The 12,232-nt window shown below is 49.6% G+C and overlaps 1 protein-coding gene across 1 annotated transcript in view; it reads right to left on the reverse strand.

Annotated features, from left to right (window-relative positions):
* Jakmip1 (janus kinase and microtubule interacting protein 1) overlaps positions 1-7,085 on the reverse strand; it is a 118,088-nt gene extending 111,003 nt beyond the window's left edge. The window contains exon 1 of the mRNA XM_052199780.1: positions 6,858-7,085. The gene's annotated coding sequence lies outside the window, so the exon portion shown is untranslated. The remainder of the gene's footprint in view (positions 1-6,857) is intronic.
* Positions 7,086-12,232: the final 5,147 nt, after the last annotated feature.

The following is a 12,232-nucleotide window of genomic DNA, read 5'->3' on the forward strand; positions in this document are numbered from 1 at the left end:
CTCAACATTTTTTTGTCGCCAAGCCTGATGGCCTGAGTTCCATCCCCAGGCGCCACACAGTGGAAGGAGAGAAGCAACTCTCACAAAATATCCACACACAGCTGTGGCAGGCATGCTCCCCTCAACAAATAAATAATGTTATTAAAAAAAAAATAGCTGAGCAGGAGAGATGGCTCGGCGGTTAAGAGCACTGACTGCTCTTCCGAAGGTCCTGAGTTCAAATCCCAGAAACCACATCGTGGCTCACAACCATCTGTAATAATATCTGGCGCCCTCTTCTGGTGTGTCTGAAGACAACTACAGTGTACTTACATAAAATAAATAAATCTTTAAAAAAAATAAATAGCTATGGCATCCCACCTCCTAGTAAACTCTGAGACACAAATATATCACTTTAAGCCACATTCTTTTCTTCCTTGGCCCCAAGATCTCATGCTACTATTACAAAATAAAAGACAGTCCAATTTTAAAAGTTCCATTCTTTTAAAAAAATTGTCAATGATTTTAAAGTCCGTGATTTCTTTAAAAATCCAACATCAGGGCTTCTGAAATGGCTCAGCAGTTAAGAGAACTGGAGCTCTTGCAGAAGACCAAAGTTCAGTTCCCAGCACCCACATATGACTCTCAACCATCCATAGGCATAGATATACACAGTACACATACATACACATGTGCATGCAGGCAAAACATCCAAACACATAAAATAAAATAAATCCAAAAAGTTTATAAATAAAAATCCAGGGTCTAGAGAGAAGGCTCCAAGGTTAAGAGCACTGGCTGCTCTTCCAGAGGACCTAGGTTCAATCCCAGCAACCACATGGTGGCTCACAACCATTTGTAACTCTAGTTCTAAGTTACCTTGGAACCAGCTCTTTTCTGGTCTCTGAAGGCACACACATGCACACACACACACACAGAGAGAGAGAGAGAGAGAGAGAGAGAGAGAGAGAGAGAGAGAGACAGACAGAGAGACAGAGACAGAGACAGAAACAGAGACAGAGTCAGAGAGAGCACTTACATGCATGCAAGCAGAACACACACATAAAATATTAAAAAATAGAAGATAAATCCAAAGTCTGTTAACTGTGAATGACTGTGAAATCCAAAACAAGTTCCATATTTTCTTATTCCACGGGAGAAGGACCAGACCACAGTTACAAACAAACTAAACCAAAACCAACACTCAACATTGGGAGTGGGAAAAGTTCAACATTCCTTTGAGACTCAGTCTTGACTGTCCAGGCTCCAAATGACTTGGTTGTAGCCCCTTCTTCAGTTCCGCCATCCACAGCACATAGCTCATCTTGTCAGCTCTAACCAGCTGCCCTTCACACCCACCACTGTCCTTGCAGGATGCCCCACGGCCCAGCCTCTCCAATATTCTGGAGTGTCCACAGTCAGATCTTCACCAACAGCTTCTCTTGGCCTCCAAACTTCTCCCCATGATACCGTCAATCTTCATAGTTTTTCCTGCTACTGACGCAGTACATTCACTGGTGGCCTGGCCTGGCTTCTCATCAGGCCAAGCTCCAGCTGCTCTCTATGGCCCCTTCCTGCCTTCAAAACCACCTCAGGGACTCCCACACATTACCAACTTCTGTTGCCAGCTTGAGCCGCAGCCTTGCCCCCTCTGGACCACAGCTTCTGTGTGCTGACCCAGGAAATACCTCCCCAAAGATTTCATTCCAGTTATGCTGGTCTCTTACTAACCACTGTTAATTCTTTAGCCCCAGTTGACCAGAAACTGCAGAATTTCCACTCAAAATATCATAAATGGCCCCCAACAGAGTCTTCAAGGGACTCGCAAACTTCCCTCTGAAGAAGCTTCACAAGCCAGGCCTCCACTGTCTGCACAGCTCTCAGAATCCAGGTATTCCAAGCTCCCACAGTACAACCCACTAAGCTCTAAGCACAAATGGCTTTTCTAGCCCAAAGCTTCGAATGTTTCCACCATCACTCCACACACCATTGTCAGGTCAATTATAACAGCACTCCTTGGTACCAGTTTCTAGTCTAGTTTGCCTTCTGTCGCTGTGACACAATATTGACCCATAACAACGTCAAGGTGGGCAGGGTGGGCATTGTTACAAGTTCCAGTCGGTCATTGAGGGAAGTCAGGACAGGAACACCATACAAGGATTGAAGGTAGGAACTGAAGCAGAGGCCTTAGAGGAATGCTGCTTACTGGCTTGTTCCCTGTGGCTTACACAGCCTGCTTTCTTATACAGCCTAGTATCAACTTCCCAGGAGTGGCGCAGTCCACAGTGGGCTGGGCCCTCCCACATCAATTAGCTATCAAGACAATGCTCCACAGACGTGTCCAGAGACCAATCAGATAGAGGCAATCCTTCGATACAGACTCCCCTTCTAAAGTGTGTCTAGGTCTGTGTCGGGTTGACAAAATCCATGACACCAGAACCATTGACTGTGACCAAATGAGGAATCTGGGCATGGTGGCACACTCCTGTAATCCCAGCACTTGGGAGGCAAAGGCAGGTGGATTTCTGAGTTCGAGGCCAGCCTGGACTACAGAGTGAGTTCCAGGACAGCCAGGGATACACAGAGAAACCCTGTGTCAAAAACAAAAACAACAACAACAAAAAAAAAAAACTGAGGAAAGTAAATGGCAGGGGATCCTGACGGGCGCAGACATCTGCACAGTTAACTGGTAAAAAGCAATGCTGGCATCGAACCTGAAGCTGGTATTTGCACTGGGCAGTAAGGGTCAGTAAAGAACTTATCCCGCAATTTAGGATGATAGAATGTTCTAGAAATGGATGCCAGCCAAGGCTGCAGAGGATTGCAACTGTGATTAATGCAACAAACTGCGCACTTAACAAGTATTACTGGACTAGCCATTGTTAAATGGTAAATATACAATTAATGTAAAATATTTTAAGAATTGATCAGCAAATCCTCAGCAAATTTCGACATTAGATATAAGATATACCATACCCTATGCCACACAAATATGTTAAAAGTAAATAAATGGCAATAAAAATATAAGGTTCCAAGAATAAAACAAAGAAATAAAGAACACGGACTTCCTGCCTTCAGACTCGTTGGCTGTACTGAGCTTCTCTGTGTCTATTCCTTAAGAGATCTCTCTCTGGAGCTGGACGGTGGTGGCACACGCCTGTAATCCCAGCACTCTTGGAGGCAGAGGCAGGTGGATTTCTGAGTTCAAGGCCAGCCTGGTCTACAGAGTGAGTTCCAGGACAGCCAGAGCTATACAGAGAAACCCTGTCTTGAAAAAGCCAAATCCAAATTTAAAAAAAAGAAACTAACACTGCACAAGGAGAACTGAGCGAGAGCACTAGCCACCACTCTTAATTGTAGGACTGATGTGTGTATAAAATATAACCCAAGAGATCTCCCTCTGCACCTCAACAAGTTCAGAGTCAGAGGCAGCATGGTCCACAGGGCAGTGATCCCCTCCATCTAGCATGCCAGCTCTACCAGCTCCAAGCCAAAGCAGCAACAAACCATCCTGCACACACACACACACACACACACACACAAGCAGGGCAGGGTTGTGTGCCAATAGCTTTATTTACAAGAGTACCAGCTGCCAAGCCTGGTACTGACCCGAATGCTTGGTAAGAGGTTTGCTATACTGTTCTAAAAAGCCATGACATTTGCCAGTCCACTCTGGAAGTTCCTGAGAGGTCCAACACTTCCTGTCACCACCCTGTCACCTCCAGTCCTCTGGGTTGTCCTCAGAATGCTGACCTCTCTTCTGCTTCTAGCCAGGGTCTGCCTCTAAAAGATTTTTATTTTATGTGTACGAATATCTTGCCTGTGTGTATGCCTATGCACCATTTATGTGCCCAGTGCCTGTAGAAGCCAAGAAGGGGCATAGAACACCCTGGAACTGGAGTTGCAAATGGTTCTGAGCTGCATATGGGTGCTAGGAAACCAATACAGGTCCTCTTCAAGAATAGCAAGTGCTTTTAACTGCTGAAACATCTCTCCAACCCCCCAGCCAGGTTTTGACCCAGCACCCAATTACATCTCCGAGTCATCACTGTCCTCATGTTCACTTCCTATGAGACTTCTGCCTTCTCTACTATCCGTCCAGGCTCCCAGAACTGCCCCTACCCCACCCCTGTACCACTGCTGCCTGTGGTCTCTCTGCCTTCAGCTGCCTGTGGAACCACACGAGCAAGGAGAACACTTCTCTCACACTTTGGAATTGGAGGATTGCTGGTCATCCCAGGATCCTCTTCTGAGCCTCTAACTCCAGCAGCCCCGGTGGCCAGGAGGCTATTACGGCGGCACGTTTCCACAGAAAACCGGGGGACGGTACCCTAAGCTTTATTCTAGCCCTGCAGGAAGATGGTGATATGTTACTGGGGTATCTATCACATGTGGGGCAGCATTTGAGGTAAAGGAAAACTCACTGATCTGCTCCTCCACAGGAGCAGCCTGTTCCTCCTCATTACACGATCTGTACCTGCATGGCACGGGCTAAAATAAGAGCCCTCAAGGCAGAAGTGGGAGGTAAGCGGTGCAAGCTCTTCTCCTTATATAACCCTCCCTCCCACAGAGCACAGAGATGGAGACACAGAGCCTAAAGACACAGAGCCACTGGGGCCTGAGCTCACCTCACCCAGGACTGCTTCTTACCATCATCAGCTTAGTCGGAAGGCAAACGAGAGTTTCCAGCATGGGCATCTGCTCTGCTGCAGAGCTGAAGGACACAGCTCACCACAGACCACTCATCATGACCATTTAGTAAGAGGACCACGCCTCTGTCCCCCACACACACAACCCAGCAAAAGAGAGACACTGCCTCTCCCCACATTTATACAGGAAATGTAGACTGAGCAAGGGGTTAGTGCTCTTGCCCAAGGCCTCTCCCAGCAGTAAGAATGAGGGCACAGATGAATTGAGTGGGGCCATTCCATCACCCTGGAGGAAGAGACCCACTCAAGAGAATGGAGACCACAGTAATACTCCCCACGGGAGGACCCTTAGTCAGAAAGCTCAGGAGGAAAACACCTGCAAATTCCAGGAGGCAGGTAGGGTTTAAAACATCTCAGCTCCCAGAATCCCTAGTGGGCTAGATCTGCCTGAGGAGAAACCCACACAAATCCTGTTGTTGCACACAAGTGTGAAGCTAAGGAGTCACAGTCTGGCAAATCAAGAGAAAACTACAAGAATGTAACTCCCAGTCAGGGTATTATCCCATGAACAGGAACTTCTCAGACAGACAAGAAGGGAACAGTATTTTAAAGGAAGGGCAGGGAAAACCCAAATTATGAGCAGATGCGACCATGAGGCACAAAGGTTGCTGAGACAGGACAGAAGGAAAAGGGATCAGGTGGGCCAGGGAAACCAACAGTAAGACACTTGCTGCACAATGGAGACAGTGGGACTCTGAAGATGGCTTATGGCCTAGGGAATGGCAGTCTTGTCACCTACAAGGCCACAGACCTTTTGAGGATTCCATGACGTGAAATGGCACAGGTAGTGAGAATTATCTCCAACTCCCGTGCAGACCTCAGCAATCCTACCCGAAGCGAGGTCTCAGTGAGCACTTGGTGACAATGCTCAGTCAGCTTCACAAATGAGCCCACAAAATGAGCTTTCACACCACACCTCACCTCTAACCTGTCCCTTCCACTCGTCCTGCCCACCTGAAGGAACAGTCATCAGCCAGCCCTCTGATCTAAAGAAACAGCCAGCTCCTCCCTCCCCCAGCCTTGCCCACACATCAGAGACTCCCAAGTTACACGAGGTGGCATCAGGTGTAGCTTCTCCTGCTCACCTCCTGTGCTTTGGGAGGCACACCCATTCACGGGCGAAGGTCGGGGGTGGAGGGGGGGGAAGGGGGGCCTGCTTAACTTTGGTCCTACAAGGAGTCGGCTAGATGAAGGAAAGGCGTGCCCAAAATGGGAACAGCAAGGCAAAGACCAAGGTCAGGGTGCCTGAGTGTGCGCTAAAGGCAGGTGCTGAACAGATCAGCCACCAGTATCTTTGAGCTTAAAGCCCTGAGGAGAGAGCCTAGCGTGCGGGAAGGGAAGTGAAAGGCTCCAGCCTGGCCAGTGGCCTAAAATGGCCTATCCTTGGAATACCGCAGCTAGGAGGATGGAATGATGGACAGAAGGTCTAGGAATGTGCAACAACACAGCGCAGCTCCCTAAAAGGAGGCCGAAAGGTCGCTAGCCTGATCGCCAGGAGCACAGCATGGTACCGGGCAATACCACAGAGCAGATCCTGACGCCTGCCCCAAAAGGCGGTGCGCCCAGGGCGCGCCGCCGGGCACAGGGTGGATACCAGCCTTTCTTCGCAGCGCTCCAGCCTTCTCCCCGGCGCACACGTGGGCGGAGCGGCGCGAGGGTGTGCGTAGCCCGGCAGCCGCAGCGTGTGCAGTGCGTGGGGTGGGATATTTCCAGGGCAGCCTCCCCCTCCCGGTCACCCCTACATACTCTGGGCTCCACCTAGGCAGAGACCCTCAGACTGGAATAGAACGGCCAACCACGCCCCCTAAGCCACTTGCTGAGGCACGGGTGGGTCCCGGCACGGGTGGGTCCCCTCCCACTCCTCACTCCAGGACATAAGGACGAGACGAGTGGAAAGCGATGTGGCGTGAGCGACACAGGGGAGCCATGGACCAGTGTTGGGGAGTGCCGCCACCACGGGAAAGGGGGGGGGGGCTGTGTGAATATCTGCGGAGAGTGGAGGAGGGGAGATGGGCGGGGCCGGGAGGTGGGATGAACGGTTGTGAGGGGCGCGGAGGCTGGGGGGTAGGGATCGGACAGGCAGCAAGGGTAGCGGTGTCTTCGTCGCAGGGTCCGCCCATTGGGTGCGGTGTCCCGGTCCCCCTTCCTCCGCGGCACACCTGTACCCACCTGCTTGACGCTCCGACCCAAGCCGGGCAGCAGCGGGGAGCCGCATTCTCCGGCCGCCCCCTCCCCGTGTGCACCTACGCTGCTGTCGCCGTCGCCGCTGCCTTAAAAGGGACGAGATATAACAAAAAATGAATGCATGCAAAAAATGAAAATAAAGAAAACCTGGACCGTAGCCGAGGAGGCTCGGCCCGTGGGGAACCCGTGCACGATGCTGGGACAGCGGGGACCGGCGCCGCACGGTAGCGGCTGCAGATCGGTGGGCGCCGGGCGCCGGCTCGCGGTGCGGCCCCGCCCCCTCCCGCGTCGTCCTCCGATTGGTGTTTTCTCCCGCCAATCATTGGGGAGGGCGTGGCGTCCTCACGGCCCGGGGCGAAAGCCCTGAGCGGTGGTGCGCTCCCGGCGCAGGCGAGCGTGCGCACTGGGCGGGGAAGGCCTGGGTGCTGCTTATCTGGACCACCGGCAGGCAGGAGCAACGGGAGTGGAGGGGAACCGTCTCAGGCCTAGGAAGCTCTCCCAGTAGCCCTCAGAGGCCGCCAACCACGGGAAGGTGACCATCCTGGGAAAGATGCAGTGTTGGCGGGGTGTCTGCCCCCACTTCGTGCAGATAAGAAATCTGAAGATCAGAGGTTAAAGCGAAATATTCAAGGTCACGAGTGGTAAGCGGAAGACCCGGGATTCCGACGATTCTGCCTGTCTCCATCATTGAGCAAAACCGCACCTACTTCAGGACAATGAGATGGCAGCTGGGGTCTTGCAGGAGGGTAGAGTTTAGCTAGGCAGAGATTCCATTGGTTCAGTGTAGGTCTACAGATATGTACTGAGGACCTACTGTGTTGTCCCTAAGATTTAAGGACAACGTAGTGGGCAAGCCAGCAAAGATGGGGAAAAGCATCAATGCCCAGGGAACAGTTTAAAGACAATGAGGTATATTTGAGGAGCTAAAAGAAAAAAAGAAAAAAAGACTGTCTCAAGGTAGAGAGGAGACTGGAAAGATAAGAACGAAGGAATGGGCAGAGGCCAGCACCGTGAAGAATTATGGGCTGCAAGAAAGCATTTGGAGTTTACCCTAAGACTTGTCTCACCTTGGGAAAAACTGCTATCAGATTCACACTTTTTAAATACACCAGTGAGGATAAACTCTGTTGAGCTGCGGTAACAAACAAGCCCTGATCTCGCTGGCTTTTTTCCTGCCTGCACTCTTCATCCTGCTTGAGTCAGTGGGGCCCTGTTGCTGGACAGCTGTCACAGGCCACACTTGAGACTGGGTCAGAAGGAGCACAATTTACAGAGCAGTGTAAAGGAAATGTGCCCTGATTCAAGTGTTTATAAAACCAACCCTTCCACCTCAAAAGCTCTTGCATTTCATTGGCCAATGCAAGACACATGGTCATGCCTGACATTAGAAAGGGCAGTCCTTCCTGGAACTGTGGAGGGAAGACACAGAATGTGAGGGACTCCAAGGATGCCATCGACAGCAACAGACCAGTTGTAAAGAGAGCATGGTCTGAAATGGGGGCATGGTAGCAACAGGAACAACAGGAAGGGTGATGTGGTAGGAACACGGGTGTTTCCGGGATGATCAAAGCCCATCTCTCTCTCTGTACCCCACAATATGACCTTATTTAGAAATAAGACCTTGGCAAGTCTCATTAATTAGGATGAGGTTATCCTGGAGTATCCTGGCCCCTCACAGCCTGACTCCTATTCCTATAAAAATGGGTGCAGAGAGATACACAGAAAGGACATAGTTGGTGAACCTGAAGGCATCGCCAGAACACCAAACATCAAACATCAACAGCCCCACTTGAGCAAAGAGCAGAGGGGCAGCTCCTGAGAGTCCTCCCTGCAGAGGGGCGGCTCCTGAGAGTCCTCCCTGCAGAGGGGCGGCTCCTGAGAGTCCTCCCTGCAGAGGGGCGGCTCCTGAGAGTCCTCCCTGCAGAGGTGTGGCTTCTGAGAGTCCTCCCTGCAGAGGGGCGGCTCCTGAGAGTCCTCCCTGCAGAGGTGTGGCTTCTGAGAGTCCTCCTGCAGAGGGGCTGCTTCTGAGAGTCCTCCCTGCAAAGGGGCGGCTTCTGAGAGTCCTCCCTGCAGAGGGGCGGCTTCTGAGAGTCCTCTCTGCAGAGGGGCTTGAATGGCCTGAGGGAGCCATGCTAGCTTAGAGCAAAGACAATAAGTTTCTGTTACTAGAGCCACTGAGTTTGTCCTGCTTCGATACATGTGTATCTGTTACAGATTGCATTTGGCCACAGTTTATCTGAAGCGCTGTCCTGCAGTATTGTTTTTTTCTCACTTAGGAAGCCCAAGGGAAGCCAGCACTCACTTTCTCCTGTCCTCCCCTCCCAGCATGGGATTTCCTTCTTCATGGTGTCTTCAAGGTGGCAAGGTCACGCCCATCTTCCCACATCCTGTCATCATTCCAATCAGGAGAGGGAGTTTCAAAATGCACACATATCTCACAGCTCCTTGCAACAGCTTTTCTGGAAACTCTCCCAGAGGCTTCTATTCCATATGTTTGGCCAGAACATCATCGTACAGCCCCTCTGACTCCAGAGGAGGATTTCTTTTTCATTTAAGGAAGCATTTTTTTTTTCAGATGCATGAAGAAAAGCAATACCACAGGGTTCTGATAATGGGTAAGAGAAGAAGAATGGATTATGAACAGATGTCTGTATGGAGCATGAGTTTCATGGTGCCCATAGCTTCTGACATCAGGAACCCTCCTTAAGAAGAATAAAATTTACAAAGTTTTGTGCAAAAGACAATATTTATTTAGATAACTTGGGGCCATAGAGATGGTTCAGTGGGTAAAGCACCTGTCATTGGGTCTGATGACCAGACACCCACATTGTGAAAGGAGAAAGCCGACTCCCAAAGTGGTTCTGACATGGACACACACACACACACACACACGGGTACACACAGGACTGCAGGGACACACACATAAACATACACACACAGAGAAACACTACACATATAAACCACACATACATTATAGATACAGAGGCCCATGTAGAGACATACACACATAAATGTAAAATTATTTTTATTTAGAATAACAAGATACAACAAATTTTGTTTTATGCATCTAGAAACCACAAACATAACACTGCACAAGACTCAGAAAATAGTATTAATTGACTTAGTTGAATTAATTACTTAGCTGACAGCCAGCTATTACCACTGTTACAGTAGTATCTTTTGGTTGGTTTCTTCTCCTCCTCCTCCCTCTCCCCCTCCTCTTCCTCTCCTTCCTCCTCCTCCTCCTTCTCATCTTTCTTCATCTGTTTTGAGTGACTCAGTGGGATAATGATTTGGTAACATTTTTCTATGCAGAAAGCATAGAAGTAGATCATTCAGAGTTCTGTAATGAGAGTCGAGAACACTTTTTTGTTGGTTGTTGTTGCTGATGATGATGATAGTTCTATTTTTGTTTTTGTTTCCTTGAGACAGGGTTTGTCTGTGTGTGTGTAGCCCTGACCATTCTTGAACTCACGCTGTCCTAGAACTAGGAAAGATTTACCTGCCTCTGCTTGGATTAAGTTGTGTGCCACAGGCTCCACCACCGTGCTCCAGTAGAGGAAATTTTGATGTTGATAGAAAGGTTCTCCTGACTCAGACTCATTATGAGTGATCTGCACATTTTCAAGACTGTTTGAAAGGTGGGAAAGACTTTCCTTGAGAAATGAATGCTTAATGTAAAGTTATTTATTTGTTAGAAATATATGTTTAAAAAGGGTCTCACTGTCTTTGTTGTATTTTGTTATTCTAAATGAAAAATTAACTGTGTGTGTCTGTGTCTATGTGTGTGTGTCTGTGCCACTGTGTGTGTGTGTGTGTGTGTGTACTACCATGGGAGTTGGTTCTCTCCTTTTACAGTATGAATCTTGGGATTGAACTCAGAGCATCAGACCAAGTGTCAGGTGCGTTTGCACATTGAACCATCCCTCTGACCCCCAATTATTCAAAATAAATATTCGTCTTGCACCTCGATTAGAATTCATGTCGCTCTCCCTGCCTCAGCCTCCGAGTGATGAACTAATGAGCATGTGACAGCAGGTGTGGCTCGTAACTCTCAGGAGGAGACGCCGCTATCTAATAGATGCAAGCAGGATGTGAGCAGCCCAGCACTTCCCATCCTGGGCCCCGTCCCTGCCACCTAGCAAGAACAAACCCAAGTGCCCAAGCCCTCCCAGGTCCCCTGTGGCAGACCATGGCTCTGCGAGTCTACCATGCTCTCATGGTTTTGAAGCTTGCTGGTTCTGGCAACGTGCATTCACCCGGTGGCTCTGGCAGCCTACCTGCTAATCCTAGCCATGGTATTTTATCACAGCAACAGGAAATGAAATTCACACAACACTGCAGACACCGAGCCATGCGCACCCACGCACCCATCAGGCCATCCCAGATATCAGAAGAGGCAATGCTTAACCTCTCAAGCTCGCGGGTGCCTCTACCCCAGTGCCACAGTGTGGCTGCTGCATGACGCTTAGTTAGGCCTGGTGAGAGAGGTGCCACCATGCCCTCCCAATAAAGGACAGGAAGCTGGGCCCAGGGAGAAAATACCTGGAGACAGAGCTAGCACCAAAAACTGCTCCCGACCCTGTATTGTATGGTATCCAGTCCTGAAGTCCAAGGCTCAGCCACACCCAGTGTTCCCAGCAGAGAGGTACCTTCTGAGAAGTCCACCCTGTGGCAGGAGGTCCACTTCTAAGGGAGAAGGAGTTCAGAGGATCTGGAGAACGAGAAAGTGCCTGGTAACTGTGGGCAGCTTTACAATTACCTCAAAATAGAACAGGCTTTAAAAAAAAAATCAATCATCCTTTGATAACCTTGAAGGTTCTACACAGGTTTTTTTCCTGGGCAGGGAGGTGTGGTGAGGGGGTGCAGACTCTCCTCTGAAAGCTTCATGCTGGGAGCTGCAGGTCCCTCTGTCAGGACACTGCTTCCTGGTTTCTCACCTTTGAATGGGTAGAGTTTGCTTTCTGGGAGTCTCAAGGAAACATTTAAACAGTGCAGGCAATTATGGAAAGGAGAATGAAGGCTACCTTCAATCTTACCTCCTGGGATATTTTCATAAACCCTGGTGACCTTGGCTCAGTGTCTTTCCTTGTATGCAAACATGCACAGAACTTTCTGTGAAGCACAGACTCTCCCATCACTCCCTGCAGGTGGCCCATCTCCACAGCCTGGCTAGTTTTGATTCTGTTTTCAGTACTGGAGGTACTAGAATGTCAGATATGCCAGGCAAGTGCTCTGGTGCCGAGACTTTAGCCATACTGTTCTGCTTCTCACACAGCACACACATCAGCACCTCAGGAAATTCTTTCGGGTCTCTAATTCATCTTCCAATGCGCTGTACTCCACACTGCTGTGCACTT

The sequence above is a fragment of the Apodemus sylvaticus genome, chromosome 11 (genome assembly GCF_947179515.1).
Source record: "Apodemus sylvaticus chromosome 11, mApoSyl1.1, whole genome shotgun sequence".
NCBI classification, from domain to species: Eukaryota; Metazoa; Chordata; class Mammalia; order Rodentia; family Muridae; genus Apodemus; species Apodemus sylvaticus.